This window comes from Schistocerca piceifrons, chromosome 2, assembly GCF_021461385.2.
Source record: "Schistocerca piceifrons isolate TAMUIC-IGC-003096 chromosome 2, iqSchPice1.1, whole genome shotgun sequence".
In the NCBI taxonomy this organism is placed as follows: Eukaryota; Metazoa; Arthropoda; class Insecta; order Orthoptera; family Acrididae; genus Schistocerca; species Schistocerca piceifrons.
Genome location: NC_060139.1, coordinates 687,938,846 through 687,958,047, shown reverse-complemented (window position 1 = coordinate 687,958,047; position 19,202 = coordinate 687,938,846).

Below are 19,202 nucleotides of genomic sequence, written 5' to 3'. Positions count from 1 at the left end.
CCGAATACGGAAGTTGACGAGAAATTTGCACGACAGATCAACCAAATTGACGAAAGTGTTACAGTAACAGAGTTGAAAACTATTCCAGTCACCAATACGTCACAGAATCCGCCAGTTTGCGAACATTTGTCTGACTCACGCAGCGTGTATAATGTGAACAATTTACAGAGAATACGCGAATTAAAATCCGAAAAGCCACGCGACTTAAAATATGAAAAGCTACGCAACTTGAAGTACGAAACGACACAGACAAACAGATTCACACACAAACCCGAACGTGTTCTCAAATTCAGTGACGAGAACGTTGATAATAAGCAGTGTGCATTTGTAAGAAAATGTAAAGAATTTAATAATGACAGAACACAGGTACACACTTTGAGCAATATACGACGATTTGTTTTTGTACTTTCACCGCTATTGCCTGTAATGCAGAAGCTAGCTTTGAACCTGATGCGACAATTTGCTATTGCATTTTCATCAGCATTGCGTGTAATGAGGAAACTTGAATTAACGTGCTTACAACAATTTACTTTTGGAATTTTACCGCTATTGCTTGCAACGCAAAAGCTAAAATTTATTTGCAGTGCGTAAATGACCTCAGGGGATTCATTACGCTTTAATGAATATGTGCCGTAGCGAGCATAGGGCCCCGAGCTGTAGTAGTGCTGTTTCATCTTTAGTTTTCTGCACTGCTGCCTTTTCTTCTACTATCCTTTATATCTATCCAAACTGCTCTTTAACTATTGCTCTACCTAGTATTAAGAATATGTAATGAAAACCCGATAAGACAAACTTTTACCGAATGTGACAATTTTCAGTAGGCACTCCAGAATCAGCGTAATTTTAATGACAGATAATAATTGTAATCATCAGTATGTGTAAAATTAACAGCAAACGCATTTTTTGGTAACAATATATGTTTTTCGCTACAATAACATGAAAGTCAGCCGCTTAGCATACCTAACCAACAATGGAATGCACAAGGTCAACCAGGCTTTAATGTTTCGCCGCGTGGACGTATAGTGCCTGGTCCAACAAATAGTAATGGACGGCAGCAAGGAAACAACTACGTACAAAGAAGACAGTATTTCAATTCCCATCGCAATGCACCGTATAGGAATGACTATTACAACAGACGCAAAAATAATGAGAACAATTTTCAGCGTACATCTAACAACAGTCGGTCCCACCAACAGCAAAATCATACGCAAGAACATATTCTCATGAATGAACCCGACAGTAGGTACCATCCAGAGCGTAACACGCCTGGAAGAAGTAATAGGACAGTTCAAATAGTAGAAATGCCACAGAACCCTCCTAATAATAATAAAACGTCAGATAGAATCTGACTAGATAATGTACAGGACGCATCTTCCAATAATACTAGCACTACTTTAGACACGCAAAATGTTGTTCACGAAAATGTAATTACTTTTGACGACATCAGAGACACTCTTTTACAGGAAAGACCAGTTATTCAGAAAACCATTTCACATCCTGTTATCGAAATTAAAATTGGTTCATCGAAATTTTCAGCAGTAATCGATTCCGGATCACCTATATCAGTAATTAATGAGGAGACTTTCAACGAGTGCAACAAAGAGAATGCTTATCCGACGTTACCTTTAGGCAAAACAAAAGTGAAAGGAGCAGTATCGAGTAAAGGTGTAGACGTTAAATTACAGACGCATTTATCATTTTGTATTGGAGGTCATACTTTTCACTCTAATTTTTGGATTGTGCCTTTATTGACAACAGACGTTATTTTAGGTACGAATTTTCTGGTACAACACGACGCAGTTATTGATTTTCAGAATTCTTATTTAATGTTAAAGGATGAAAATGTACAACTTGCTTTAGAATTTCAGCACTCATTATCTGCGGAAGAACAAACAATCAACCGCACAGAGGTTATTTCCGCAACACGTGACATAGACTGTAATCCCACATTGTTCACGGATACGTACGTACACAACTATAATACTCCAGACGAAGTGGACTACGACGTAATACAAATGATTTCCGATAAAGTTAGACAAAGCAGTGCAACTACAGACGACGAACGAACGCAATTACATAAAATTCTTTTACAGCAAGCTCCAGTTTTTGACAACATTCCTGGTACTATGTCCGGCTTTATGTATTATGAATTTCAAGTCAAACCGCACGACACATTTAAAGCTAAGCATTATCCTATTCCGTATATTCATAGAGAACAAGTTAAAAAAGAATTGCAGGATATGCTTGATCAGGGAATTATTGAACCAGCAGTTAGTCCGTACATAAACCCGCTACATATTGTTAAGAAAAAAGATGGCTCACTTCGCCTTGTACTTGATTCACGTCACATTAATTACATTATTATTAATGAAACAGATCGACCACAAACACTAGAGGAACTTTTACAGAAATTTCACGGTACAGCTATTTATTCTACACTAGATTTGAAATCGGGATTTTGGCAAATTCAACTTCATCCGAACTGCAGAAAATATACAGCTTTTCTCTGTTTCGGCGACTGTTATCAATTTTGCAAACTACCGTTCGGCTTAACTATTTCTTCTGCAGCTTTTATTCGCGGTTTGAACACTATACTTCCGACAGAACTTAAAGACAGAATTACGACGTATGTAGACGACATTCTTATCGCAGAAGCTAACTGGTCTGAACACAATCTGATTCTTGAACAACTGTTACAAACTTTTCATGCACAAGGACTCACAGTTAATCTTAGTAAATCGCACTTTGGCAAAACTTCCATAAAATTTCTTGGACACGTAATTTCAGCAGAAGGCATTGCACCTGATCCGGAAAAACTTCAGGCTCTACGTGACATTACTGTTCCTACAACAAAAAAGCAATTACGCAGTTTTTTGGGCTTAATTAATTTTTTTCGTAAATTTATTCATCACACTGCTTTAGACACACCCAGATTATGTCAATTAACAGGTAAAAACAGTATTTGGTCTTGGGATAAGCAAGCACATTCTGAATTTGTGAACCTGAAACATGCTTTGTTGAATGCTCCACTTTTATCGCACCCAGATCTTACCAGAAATTTTTCCATTGCCACCGACAGCTCTAACACCGCTTTAGGCGTACATATTTTCCAGGAAATTGAAGAAGGTGGTTCAATAGTAATTAAAAACATTGCATTTGCAAGTCGCATTCTGTCACCTGCTGAACGAAATTATTCTGTTACTGAACTTGAAACATTATGTGTTGTTTGGGCATTTACGAGATTTCGGCATTTTCTTTATGGCAGACATACCACTGTTTACACAGATCACAGAGCGATACAATTTTTACTTTCAGCTAAATTTACTCACGACAGATTAAGCAGATGGAAACTGTATTTACAGGAATTTAATTTTACAATAGTTCACATTCCCGGCACACAAAATGTTATAGCAGACGCACTATCGCGTTCTCTCAGCAACAATCAGCAAGACGTAGCAACCAACTTCTGCAAAACAAATTTCAGTGTCATGTACATTCAGCAAGTTGCATTTGAAAACTTTATTTCATCGTCATTACAGGACATAGCACAAGAACAAAACAAAGACAATGTATGGAAAGAAATTAAACACCTTTGGCAAGATAGGAATAATGTTACGATTAGGAACCACTACACTGTACGCAATGACATTTTGTTTCGCCGCTCTCATCCTGACAGCAACAATTGGTTATTATGCATACCTGACGAACTGGTTAACAAATTAATTTGGTACACTCATTTAAGCTACGCACATTACGGAGCACGAAAATGTTTTCTTATACTGAGACAGAACTGTTATTTTACCAACATGGAGAAACGTATACGACGAGTTTTAGCGTCTTGTAAAATTTGCCAGAAAGCTAAATCAGACACCACTTCACATATTCCTCCATTATATCCCATTATACCTGTTAAATTAAGACACATGGCCGCTGTAGACATTTTTGGTCCGATTCCCAGAACTAACAGAGGTTTTTGCTACATATTTGTCGCTGTTGAGCTTACTTCAAAATTTGTTACGTTCACTCCATTACGCAAAGCTACTGCTAAAACTGTTTCGAAAGCATTTGTAAAACATTTTCTATTTCATGTAGGGCATGTAATGAAAGTAATTTCTGACAATGGATCTCAATTTCGTAGTACCATATGGACACGCATGTTACGAGCCAGAAACATTTCTCCGATCTATATATCCAAGTACCACGCTTCTTCGAACCCCTGTGAAAGATTAATGAAAGAAATTGGTAAGCTGTGCCGAATATACTGCCACAAAAGACATATTGATTGGGATACACACATACTCTCATTCCAAGATGTAATTAATTCCATTCCAAATGAATCCACTATGCTATCTCCGTCTGTTATACTGAAAAACGTTGAACCACCAAACAAAATTAAAGAATTAGTAAAATTCCCCAAATGTCGGCGACTAAGACACCACGAAATAATTGACATTGCGCTGAACAACATCAAACGTGCCGCAGAGCGCCGGAGAAGACAGCAAAAACAGGTTTGTACACGCCGCGACTTTCACGTTGGACAGAAGATACTAGTACGTACACACTATTTATCCAGCAAATTAAAAGGTAAGTGCAGTAAATTTGAACTTCTATACGCAGGTCCATATCGGATTCGCAGCATCCCTCACCCCAATGTTGTACACGTCGAAACTTTGAGAACCAGAAAATCGAAAGGCAATCACCATATCTCAAACATTAAACCGTTTATTGAATGAAGACACTTTATGATTCAACACACTATGATGCCATTTACTAATGCAATTATATTCACCTGACTAATTACTGATGATTATCGTATTTTTTCTTGGCAAGTGCCCGGCAAGGTAAGGTTAGCAGGTCGCTTTTCTTGTCGTTACACATCAGACCGTGCATACTTTTCAGACACACTTACGTATTTTATGACTAATTATGCAATGTTAGCTAATGACATGTTAATTTCATTACATTTTTTTTTCATTAAAGTCTTTAATTCTCGCCTCTATTAACTACATTACATACAAGCTGAACACAACGAACGTCACATTTTGTCTTTTTATGTATGATTGTATTCCAGTTTTGTTTATATGCACTGTGAAATAGTTAGGATATAACACACACCAGTTGACTTTGACATTTTTTTTTTGCCCTATGAGATCTCTGCATTGTATTATTCTGTGTACATTTTTGCATCTGAACACTGTCAATGTCTTTGACACGTTACGTTTTCTGTCATGTTATGCTGTATGGTTAATTATGTCACCATAAACCAGTCATTATTTAGTGGGTATAGGATTTAAATGCAAGACATTAATCTTTGTTCATCAATTTCAGAAAGAAATGATGCGTGTAAGAGATAAATTCAACAGAAATGGGAATTTCACCTACGGAATAAACGAAAGAAGATGCAATAACTTTATGAGGAAGAGTAAATGGATCAGGATTGGCAGGCATTAACAAGAATATACTATACTCATCACAGAATAGCAGTCTTAACTAATTTTTTCTTTCAGAATACAAGGTGATTGATGCAGGCTGTCAGACTGAACTACACATCTTAGTTTTAGTGATGAAGTATGCTAGAGATAAGGAATAGTTGTATAATGGGTAATAAAGTGATTTTTTTGCAGATGATAATGAATGCTGACGAATAATGATGAAGAATATGCTGTTATGAATAATGAAGTTTTTCTTTACAGGTGATGATGATAATGAAGTTATGATGGTATTAATAATGAAGTTTTTTTTTCTTTACAGATGAGGATAATGTTGAAGTTATGTATTTATGTTATGTAGTTATTTAAGTATTTGTTGCAGTTTGCTTTGACAGCAGGTGTTACATTGCATAGTAGGATGACAGAAAGTTTTGGAAAGGACAGCTATGGAACACATTTTATACACATTTCACTACCTGTTAATTCGAAGTTCACTACTTTTCAGCATAGTGTGCGTTTCTTCTTTCAGGTCAATAATCCATTTTGTATTTTTTCCAGGAGAAGCTTTTCATGATACTTGCTAAACCTGTAACTTATTATACCTGTTCTTGTGCTTGCATTTTATTTTTTACCCATTTGTGTTTATCATTTATAAATGTGATCACATATACTGCCTTGTTGCATAACCTTGCTACAGCTGACTCATGACGAATGACGTTACCTATCCTCATTTGCAGCAATAGGTCAAAAGCAAGTAGTGTTATGCCTCAGCAATTAATTATCGATCCCAACGCAATGCATTGCTAACAAAAAAAAATGTATTACCAATCCCAAGTAGTGATACCAGTTTGAGAAAATTCTGAATAATACTAATTAGCTCTGAATAGTATGTCACTTGAGTAATGACCTCTTAATGAGACAAAAAGAATATGTATAAAATAATGCTTTGTAACTGGCTAATAACTGCCACTTTTTATTGTAATGAGACTACTTATAATGCCTGTGATTATTAATGCTATCACTGTAATTAACTGATTTTTAATAATGACTTCGTAATAATCTGAATAATACTGAATGATGATTTTATTCAATACTTGCTGGCCACTGAGTGCCAATAATTAATGTCACTTGAAGAATTGTTATTAATTATGCCATTAATTAGTCCTTTTTTTTCCCATGTTGAGTTTTCATGTTTTGGTTAATGGCCAATGAGTGCCAATAATTTGTATCGCTCAATGTATTATGTTAATGCTAGGCCAATAATTGACTCTCCTTTTCAACTAAGACTTCTGATGAACATTATTCTGTCATACTAAATATACTTTGTAACTGGCCAAGGACCGCCACTGTTTATTGTAATACGATTACCCATGATGCCAGCTAGTGATTCTTAATAGATTGGAATGACACATAATTAATTAACTATGGTACTGTTTAATAATGCTTTGTAATTAGGAGAAGACTAATAATTCTTACTATTGGAATGACAAATGATTAATTAACGACAAATGATTAATTAACTGTAATTAGACAAATGATTAATTAACGACAAATGATTAATTAACTGTAATTAGGAGAAGACTAATAATGATTATTATTGGAATGACAAATGATTAATTAACTGTAATTAGGAGAAGGTTAATGATTCTTAATTACACTCTGTAACTGAAAAGAATGCGATTATTTAATAATGCTTTGTAACCAGGAAAAGAAGGCTACTGATTCTATGTAAAACAATTAATGAGCATTTTTCTGTACTTGGTACAGAGATGTTCAATAACTGGGCTATGAATGCCACAAACTAATTAAGTCTCTAATTGTCAATATTATGTGACTTGATGTCCTTCACCTCATAAGCTGACTACCCTGAATTATTGCAATGTCCATTTGTCCTGTTTATCCTAGTGATCATGGAGCACTATATTTGGTTTTGCACTAATTCTACGTTGGTGCGCCTTGTAAGAGCGTGGTGTTGACACGACATGCTGTCCACCACCGTGAGTGATGAAGACGTTATTATGGTCGCACTGTTTGGTGTACCTAATGTACTGCCAAAATGAAAACATGGAATATTACTACGACAATTCAGTGTCTTGGGTACGCTGATAAATTCTGATGGGAAAAGAACTTCAAGTTGTGTCACTTGGTGTTGTACTTCTGTGGAAAGATATGGACTTTCAGAGCAGCTGTGTGCAATCTAAAGTGCTACAACCATGATGCAATCCTTCCCTTTCCTATCCTAATTCTTGTCACATAATGAAAATCATTTCTGTTCGTAGGTTATACATTTTTTTCGATTCGCTGAACTCCAGTGCGAGTACACTTATGTCACTGGTCGACATGATGTTTTGCCATTATGTTTATTTGTTGTGAAAATGCTAAAGACATTTTTTCAGTGCGTGTGCACTTTGGACATGATGTTTTGTCATTATGTTTATTTATTGCGAAAATGCTAAAGACATTTTTTTGATTTGTTCTGAAGTACAGTATATGTACACTCTTGTCTTTTATATTGTATATACATTTTTATTTTTATGATATGTTCTGAACTACAGTGCATGTGCACTTCTGTTAGGTGTTAATATGTTTTCCACTGAACTTCAGTGCCTGTACACTTATCTCATTTTTCAATATGTTTTCTACTATTCTGTATATTCAATACTTTAATGCGAATGCACTTATGCCATTTGTTACTAATTGTACATACATTTCATCAATTACTGATATGTTCTCAACTGCAGTGCATGTGCACTCATGTCACTTGTCAACATAATATTTTTTGCCAGTCTGTTTATTTGTTCTGAATATGCTAAAGAATTTTTTCAGTGCCTGTGCACTTTGTTATCTGTCAAATAATTTGTATATACATTTTTTCTGATTTGTTACTATGTTTTGTACTCACATTTTGTCTTTGTCTGATATATCTTGTACTTAGTGCGTGTGCACAACATTTACTTTATGTACTACATCTAATTATTCTGTAAATTGTAGAAGTTTATTAGTTAATTAAAAATTTTGCCGCGATTGGCAAGTCCAAATGACTCACCATCGCTGCCAAATTTTTGCCCCCCCAGTGGAGGGTTATGAAACACGTATGTAACATAGCAGCGATGGCGAGGCATTGTAGCATCTGTGACCAGAGAGTATGCGCTTGACCGCGCGAGTGTTGCGAGCGGTTCTCAGTCTGTCAGTAGTCGTTGCGAGTCTGTAGCTCTGTCTAGTTGAGAGCAGTACTCTGTCAGTGGTCGTCGCGAGCAGTAGCTCTGTTCAGTGGCGGGCAGTACGCTAATAGTCGTCATGCAGAGCGGTCGGTCAGCAGTAGCAGCCCAGTCCGGTTGTGTGATGTAGGCGGTCGGCAACACTGGTCAAGATGCTGAATAAGGTATACTGTTAATTAATATAATCATTAGATAATGTAAAAATTTATTTGTTGTAATTATTCTCTAACAAGTGCCCCAATAATAATTTTTATTTCAAAAGCATTTTTTCAAAAATTTAATTTTTTATTGAACTAAAGATTTCGTTGCACTTCCCATTTCATTCCACTTCTTTTGAAGAAAAATTTCACTAGAATCACAAAAAAAGAGAATATTATTATTTGCAATGCAGTTCCTCCAAGCGGTGCGCAACAGCAAGAGCAGAAATGTGACATCCATTTATTTTGAGGTAAGACTTTAATTCTGATTGTTTTACACAGGGCAAAAGACCGATGTTTCGGTTTAATTGAATTTTCTTGTCACTGAACGGACTTTAATTTTTTTATGAAAAATTCATATTTCAGTCAGATTGCGTATTTCTTATTTTTGTTGCCATTGTCAGTACATTTCATTGTGGGCAGGTTACGCTAAGCGCAATGTCCATTAGCAGTTCTAAATAATTTTGTCATTTCTTATAAAATTTTTGTGGGAAGGTTACACTCGGCTCCCATTTGTATTAAGTATTGTCAGTCAATTTCTTTTAAATTACGGTGGGGAGGTTACAAGCGGAATGTAAGATATGTGGAGCTGGAACGTACGTCTCAGTGGCCAATAAAGGTAAGAAATAACTTGACAGATTAACTGTCATGCTTTTATTTCATTGTCATTCAATTTATTTGTATTCGGAAGGTTAAAGTGCAGTTTACATGTCGTCAGCTGCTGCTTGAATTGTAGATGTTGTTAGCGGTGCGTCGGATGAAGGGAGGTGAATGGTCTTACGTTTTCGCTTTGTAAGCAATTCCGTGTTGTTGACATAACAAAACAATTGACGCCACACTGTCACCACAATCAATGTTTTTAATTTTTTTATATTGCTCAGTTAACCACCACCTGACCATCAGTAACAATTAACTACTAGTGTTACCGGTAATTCCCGGCAGTCACGTGACTTGTCCAAAGCTGACGGGTGGTATCCTCGCCTGCAGTTGACCCGTTTGATGTGTCCTCTTTTTTCTTATTTTCTACTCCTTTTTGACGCTGTTTGTCCTCCTTTTTAAACAATTGCATCTGGTCACCCTAGCGAAGACCGTGAGGAGCCCTGGAGATTTGGTACTACAGAAGCATGATGAAGATCAGCTGGAGAGACAGAGTTACCAATAAAGAGGTGCTGAGATCTCTGCGGAGGAACAGCCCCTGAAAAAGAGACAAACTCGTAAGACACGTCTTAAGACACAGTAGCGTCACTGGAACAATAGCAAAAGAAGCTATTGAGGGAAGGAATCGCCGGGGACGACCAAGGATCTCGTGCGTGCAGCAGATTATGCATGATGTGGGATGCACTACACACGCGGAAATGAAGGCAGACGAAAAATCATCGAGTAAAATAGAAGTGATTTCTGGCATTCCACAAGAGAGTGTTATAGGCCCTCAGCTGTTTCTTACCTACTTATATAAATGTTTTGGGAGACAATCTGAGCAGGCGTCTTAGGCTGTTTGCAGATGTGGCTGTCGTTTATCGTCTACTAAATCATCAGAAGATCAAAACAAATTGCAAAACGATTTAGAAAAGGTATGTGTATGGTGTGAAAGTTGTAGTTCACCTTAAATAACGGAAAGTGTAAGGTGCTAAAAGGAATCAGTTAAACTTCGGTTGGACGATAAATCAATCATCTAAAGGCAGTAAATTCAATTAATTAGGAATTACAATCACTAACAACTTAAATTGGAAAGTCCAAATAGAAAATGTTGTGGGGAAGGCGAACCATAGACTTCGATTTACCGGCAGGACAATTTGAAGCGTCCTCTTTGGAAAAATTATGAAATATGAAACTTCCCCTTTGGAAAAATTATGAATTACTGTGCTGGTAAACTTCTACGTTATTTGATTTTCAAAGAACTGAGCAAAACTCAACGTACTCAAACAGTTTGCTCTTTACTTATTCTGATCGTCACTAAACTGACACACATTTTTAACGCAACGCAATCTGACTTTCAATAATCCCTACAAAAGAATGGCCTGACTAACAATAACTTATTCCTTTCATGAATCACTTAACTCACAAAAATCTTCGTTACTCGTACTACTGCAATACAGCGAGCGCCAATACTGCCATCTAAATAAAAGATTCTAACTACTGAAGGCACTAACTACTGATAGGCATAGTTAGCAAATGATATATATATATATATATATATATAATTGAGCCGTGTGTGGCTCGTATTCCCGTCGTCATGTATTTTACAACCTGTTTTTAACGTACTTCTACCTACGTTAATTTAAATTACTACTGTCACTGAGTTGCTGTTTTGCCTGACCGTGAACGGCGCTAGCAGCGCGTATCGATATATATATATATATATATATATATATATATATATATATATATATATATATATATGACATCCATCTTTACAAATTTTCTTTTTCTGGCGGACACAGTCCAGATCGTCCGCTTATAGCAACCTCTCAAAACTCTACCAAAGAGACTACCTACACTAAGTTTGTCTGACCTCTTTTGGAGTACTGCTGCACAGTGTGGGATCCTTATTAGGTAGCATTGACGGAATGCCATCGTGAAAGTTCAAAGAAAAGCAGCACGCTTTGAACTATCGAGAAATAGGGGAGAGAATGTCAAGGCCATAACACAGGATTTGGCATGGATATCATTAAAACAAAGGCGTTTGTCGTTGTGACGGGACCTTCTAACGAAATTTCAATCACCAACTTTCTCAGCCGAATGCGGAAATAACTTGTTGACGCCGACCTGCTTAGAGAGAAACGATCATCATAATAACGTAAGGAAATCAGAGCTCGCACGAAAAGATATAGGTGCTCGTTTCTTCCGCGCTGTTCGAGAGTGGAAAAAACAGAGAATTATTGTGAAGGTGGTTCGATGAATCCTTTCTCAGTCACTTAACTGCCTGCACTTAAATTTGCAGAGCATCAATGTAGGTGTAGATGAAGAGGGGAATAGCGTATTGGTGCAAACTAACCGCATGTTGAACACTAAGTAGAGAGAGAGACAGAGAGATAGGAGGCTGAGTCGGAGGCGCTGTTTCGATCGGAAGTGCCGACCTTTCAGAGCCCCGCCACATCCCAGACTCCCTTTGTGACGAGCCGGCAGGTGGTGTCCTCGGTGTTCGCCGCCCACTAGACTCTCAGCGCCGGCGCTTCGCCTCTTCTGGCGCCGCCTGAGTCACAGTGCTGGCGTCGGCCCCCGGTTTGGCAGGAACGCCCTCTGATTCATGTCGGCGGCCAGCGGCTTTCTTCAACTTTACCCGTTTTAGCAGGCGTCCCCCGAGCTCTATATGGAAGTCTGGCTGACCCGAAACGTTCAGGCATCCCGCGCGAGGAACACCAGCAACAGCGAAGCAGTCTGGGCGCCGTATTCGCGTCGGAAAGAAGTAGAAACTACGGAGGCTAGGAAACGCAGGTGAGATGTTAGCGTACATGATGATCACAATTTCAGGATGTTTCAGAACAAAGTGGATTAAACTGCGTTTGTATGAAAGCAGAGGTTTCGTTTCATTTGTGTGTAGAATTACCCTCTTTACTGCCGAGTATTATCTTACGACGATGTTATACACTCGAACCATTCTAGAAATGCCAGAGTTTTCAGTGTGATTACACTTGCGCTTACTCCTCTGCCTCACAAGTACGAATATTCTTCAATAATTTCAGAAGGTATATTGTGGATACTAATTGAGCCATGTGTGGCTCATGTTCCCGTCATCATGTATTTTACAACCTGTTTTTAACGTACTTCTACCTCACTACGTTAATTTAAATTACTACTGTCACTGAGTTGCTGTTTTGCCTGACCGTGAACAGCGCTAGCAGCGCATATCGATATATCCCCTCTCGTAGTGTCTTTGCTGGACTGCTATTACTTCCCGGTCGTTGTCTGTCGTAAGCCAGTTCCGGTCGCGAGTTCGGGCTTGCCAGTCAGTTGGAACGCGTCTGGAGCGCAGTCAGGACCTGCTAGTCGGGGAGTTGCAATGCGGCACTAGTGCAGTAGGGTTGTAACAGCAGTGAGGTCTTCGTCGACATGGCTCGCCCGACCATTGCCCACGCGCCACTTAAGCAGGGCCACGGTCTTGGTGGATCGTCGGTCGGTCGTCCAACCGGACGACGCGTTTTGGCTCGCCGATCGTTCATGAGTCGGCTTTTTGAAACTCGTAGTTCTAAAGGTTCGGCTATGTTTCGTTTTGATTTAAAGGTGTTATTAAATTATAATAAATTACAATTTTGAGTGAACCTGACCGATACGTTATTTGGCCCTTTCCACAATCCTAATCACCTGTTCTGCCCAGCGGGTTTAGCGGGCGTTTCACTAATTTTTGAATTGCTTATTCGATCCGCACTCAACAGTACAGAAAAAAGCTGTCGTGTAACACATTCACTCTGACTCCTCTTGATCGTTATATCATTTACAGCCGGCCGCGGTGGTCTCGCGGTTAAGGCGCTCAGTCCGGAACCGCGCGACTGCTACGGTCGCAGGTTCGTATCCTGCCTCGGGCATGGATGTGTGTGATGTCCTTAGGTTAGTTAGGTTTCAGTAGTTCTAAGTTCTAGGGGACTGATGACCACAGATGTTAAGTCCCATAGTTCTCAGAGCCATTTGAACCATTTTATCATTCACATTTTTACTTTTTGATGACAAGGTGACTGCCATCCATAGAAACAATTACAGAGAACTTACGTATGTTATATTTAAATACACTACTACAGAGAAAAGTGAAGTAAGGGGAGGAGGAAACCGAACTTCACGGGCTGAGACGGTATGTGATGTTACTACAGTGATAACAAAATCAAGCTAAACCTAGAAAGAACTTGGTAGTATGAGTCCCTTTATCAGTATGACGTTTCACCCCCCTCTGCCCTGTATGCATGCGCTGATGAGGTTGGGAACGTCCTAAAGCTGTCGTATCCTCTCCTCATGCAAGCTGGCCCACAATTGTTGTAACTGGTCCTTGATTCCTGGTTACTGACACTAGGACAGAGTTGAGGTTCGAGTTAGATCTGGGTATCTTTCTGGTCTCAGGAATACCTCAACATTAAGCAGACACTTCACAGAGGCATAGGCCGTGAAGGAAGAACACTGAGCTGCAGATAAGTCGTACCAAGATTCTGATCATGAGAGATAACACATGTGGACAAAGGTTGCCCATGACGTAGAATTGTTCCATCAGAATTCCCCCAGTCACTATCAGCCGTGACCTGAAGTCATACCCAATGGCTCCCCATACCATGGCACCAGGAATAACAGCTCTGTTCTTCTCTAAAACACTGGAAGACTGGGACGTCTCTCCACGTCGCAGTCATGCTCGCCAGCGATACTCATCCGGAGTAGTGCAGAACCACGAATCATTGCTGAACAAAATGCGACGCAGTCATCAGCAGTCCATGCTTTTCAGTCATATCACCAATCCAAACACAACAGTTTGTGCGTGATGCTAATGGCAGCCTATACAGGAGGCGGTAATTCCCTAGTTTCACTGCTGCTAGACTCTGATCAGTGATGCATGATGACACGATGTTGCATTGCTTGTTCTTGAATGGCAGGCGCAGATGTGGAGTAACGATGTGAATACAGCGACCGTCTCCTGTGGTGGTCAAACGTAGTCGATGGAACTTTGGTCATATCTGAATGGCCTTCAGTTCTGAAGCTTGCACGATTCGACCAACCAGCCAAACAGAGATCCAAAATGAGACCCCTTTCAATCTTTGTCAGGTGCTGATAACTGTGCCTCACAGGAGTAAGTGACATCTCCGTATTCTTCATAGTGCTGACTGTTCACGCCCCTTATGCACCCTACCAGGCCTGGTAACAACACTAAACACGGAAAACAGTAATGCACACTGGTGGCAGTTCTGTGTCTCATAGAGAACTGAACTGCAAGTTTAATCAGTACCATCATCGATAGTGCTTACATGTACAATATTACATTGACATCTGACCAAGACTTCTGTGTGCACTACTATCTTTTTGTCAGGCAATGTATGCCATTTTAACAAGTATCTAATGAAGGGTAAAGTTGAAGATTATCCGCTACCAGACTCAATTGAAGGTAGTTTGTTTGGACATGACAAGTTTAGAAATTACGCCTGTCTTCAGGTATTCACACATTCAGTTTTATCTTTACACATTCAGTGCCCCATTTCACTGTTTAGTAGATGAAAGTGAAAGCACTGGAAGTAACAAAGCTGCAAGGGCGAATATATTAACGTATAAGTGGCGATAAAAAAGTTTACTTTCGAAGGCCGTACAGTCCAGAATCGGTATGCCTTAAGCCTTAAGCATTGAGGCAATTGCCCTACCGACGCACCGGGTTCAAGATCTCCGTTGGGTGAAACACTGTGTCATGCTGCCTACAGCACATCCTCGTCCGACAGGAATCGTCCACCCTTCAAAGCCTTTTTTAAGAGGCGGATGGCGTGAAAATCTCGTGGTAAGAGATCAGGATTATATGATGGGTGGTCGTGTTTCCCCCACTAGGCGTAACTTTTGCGTTAAACAGTATTTGCCGTATGGGGACTTGCGTTATCATGAAGCAGCAGCACTCCTTGCACGGAACTTGGCGCAACGATGGTTTTCCACGGACATGCTGCCTCATACACAGTCGGCAGTCTCCGACGGATGTCTACCGGTGTTTTCCAAGAATAGAATAACAGCACATTGGTCCTGTTTGAACGAATTTGGCAATACCTTCGCCATAGTTCACTTTTCCGCATTGACCGCACGCACATCGGAAAGACACGAACGACACACTGATCCCTTGCCTACTTGTCGTTGCTTATATACTAGAATCGGAGCAGCTCTACGTTGCAAATACGCTGCAGCAACGCACTGAAACGGAAACATTTTGAACGCCCGTTGTACTTACATACACGTGTCGAATGTCCAAATGCTAACTACATATTTCATTATAAAGTAGTCATAAACGCTATAAATTACAGTCAAGACATGATCTCAAGAGACACGAAGTGATATTTGGTATCTAAATATCCTTCAGCGTATCAATAACTTGCAACAGCAGGTCATTCACAACAGCAAGCAAATAACCAATGTTACCACATATCAGTTGTTTACAAGCTTTTATGTGACAAATGCCTACAATTTCATACAAGCTAGGCAAGAAGGAGTTTCACTATAAGGTGTAGGGAACATATGGACGCCTTTCGGCTAAAAAACTCTGATAAATCCTTCTCCGCAACACATTCGAAAGAACAGGGTAATTCAGTCTAAAACATTACGGACAATCTTCAGATCCTATACATGGTCAACAAATGAAATAAAATGAACTTCCTTGAAGAACTTTAAATTTACACCCACAATTCCAGCTCATCAAATCTCATCCTCAACGAGCAAGTAGACCTATCATTTCTACACATCTTTCACGAATTATTTAGAAACAGAAACCGCAAATTATTGTCCTCTTATAATCACCAATCATAAAATCGAGTATAATTAAATTCCTTAGCATGTAAGATAAATTCATCTAAATTGCTTGATTTGTAGAAATCCTCTGAAAGCCCAGCTTACGAATACAGATTACTTTACTCTCACTGTCTCTTTTGCGTATACATTTTCAATTTGCTTTACATAATAGACAATGTAGCAAAAATTGCTTCCTTCGAAACAAAACAAAGCTATGCCTCTTCCCAACTATCAATAACAAGAGCATACATTACACAGCACAAAAAGACATTTACCTATTATTATCTGAGTGTGACTACATCAAATATTTTAATTTAAGAGTGACTATGTTTCATGTCATAATTCGAAAGTGTGGCTGCACGGTCATATAGTACTTTTATTTACTTGTAACATCCTCGGGCGTTCCATATGTGTAACATCTCTGTACATCTAATCACTTTGACCAGCAATGAATGTATAAGGTGAAACTGATTGTGTTATCACCTGAACGTGGGCGTAAGTCCAAAGCCGGTTGTGTTCTAAATAAACCGCCTTCAATTGAGTCTTGTAACGGATTTTATTCAACGTTATCCTTTAAAGGAACAATCACGAAATTCAAGAGCATCCATTATAGATAAAATTAACTTTATAGAAAATAACTTCATGTGACACTTCACATTTATTACCACATCTTACGTTAAAGTAGAAATCATCTGAGGATACGCGATGCCTAAGCCATGAGAGCCTGTTGATATCATCATTTTTATCAGTCATCGCTCCTGTAAGTGAAGTTATCATCCTTATCAGTGGCAAGACACGCCAACTTCCCCTCCCCTTCCCTCCTTATCTTCAGCCAATCATAGCACAGTATTAAAATGCAACATCCAATGAAAAATCCCAGACGGCGGAAACTTCTAGATTGTGTTAGCGGGAAATTTAAAACCTTCTCCCCTCCCCACTATCTTCACGAAATTCAAGCATCTATTATAGATAAAATTAACTTTATGGATAAAATTAACTTAATGTAACACTTTATTGCCCTATTGTACATTAAAGTAGGAATAATCTGGGGATCACTTTTGAAATGAAAAAGAAAATTTCCGAAATGATGGAACTAACCCAATTGTGTTAATAGGAAATTAAGAAGTTCCCCTGTTCCCATACTATTAAAATCATGGGGAAAAATGGTGTCAAGTTACGTTATTCCCGAAAGGCACACATCAAGCCGTGCGCTCCCGCCCTCACCTCCCTATCTGCAAGCAGTAAAAAAAAATCTAAGATGATGGAAGTAGAGAAATTATATGTTTTGTACCCCCCCCCCCCCTTCCTGTTTCTAACCAGTCACAGTTAATGTAGTATTAAAAATTTCATTATGTATGCTGTAAAATCGACACACTCTCTACTTGAAAGTTAAGGAAGTATTCACTGATTCCTAGAAAGTGAAAGATATTCATCATACGTAGCATAAGGTTCGCAGGAGAGCTTCTGTAAAGTTTGGAAGGTAGGAGACGAGGTACTGGCAGAAGTAAAGCTGTGAGGACGGGGCGTGAGTCGTGCTTGGGTAGCTCAGTTGGTAGAGCACTTGCCCGCGAAAGGAAAACGTCCCGAGTTCGAGTCTCGGTCCGGCACACAGTTTTAATCTTCCAGGAAGTTTTACATTAATTATGTTTAGACCAATTGTATGCTTCATGTCCCCTTTCTCCTCCCCTTTTTGTCCACTCAGATCATAGCATAAAATAGGGCACCAGATATATACAAAAAAATTATGTAAGCTTCACCTGTGAGTCAAAAACAAAATATTCATTATTTCTTTGAAAGTCAAAGATATTAATTATTTCTGGCCTTAAAATATTGTCAGGTTACATCATTTACTGACACACGGTAGTAAACTGATGTCAGTTTCAACATTGTGCATTATTTATCTACATGTATGTACTATTGGTGTAATATTAAAGACTCCATGGCCAAGTAGAGGCCTTATATGCCTTTTATATTTACACACACACACACACATATATATATATATATATATATATATATATATATATATATATATATATATATATGCCAAATACTTCTTACGCATGTGTTCTTTCTTATACAAAGAATCATTTCTCTCTGCACTTAATACATCAAATATTGTGATCTTTCAGACAAGCAGTCATTCAATTGAAAGTAATATTGGTTTCTGTATTTTGTAAGTCAAAACCTGTGATCTCTCTCATGCAAAGTAGTAATTCTCTCTCTCTCTCTCTCTCTCTCTCTCTCTCTCTCTCTCTCTCTCACACACACACACACACACACAACCGCAACATTACGTACCATTGGTCATAATTGATCACTGCTCTTTCTGTCTCCCATTCCCTACTACTCAAATGAGTCCATCCATCTTACACTCCACACTCTCCATCACCATAATTAACTCCTCGTTTCCAAATGTCATCACTCCAGCATGCACTGCAGCTCCACTGCTACTGCTGCTGCCGCCACCACCACCCTCCCCCTCACCACCACCATCACCACCACCACCACCAATGCCCCTCCCCCCACCAATGTCAGAACTGCACCAGCCAGCAGTGCCATCAGCTTCTGCTGCTGATCCATTGCCACCACCATCATCACTACACCTGGGTCCAAGAACAGAAACACCGGCCACACCTACTCCAGCAACAACCAGATCCACACCAACAAATGCTGCAGCTGTGACCACCTCAGACATATCTGTTATATCTTCAACCCAACCAGCTCTAGGCAAGAAAAATAAGAAAAATTGAGCAAAATCCTGTCACACTCCAGATGGTATCCTCCAACACCACAGTCCCAGATGAGCCCTGCAACCCATCTAACACAGATACCCCACCTACCTCTGACACTCAACTGCATCCCCACATCAGAACCTATTGAATCTCTTCACATCCTACCCACACATCTCCTCC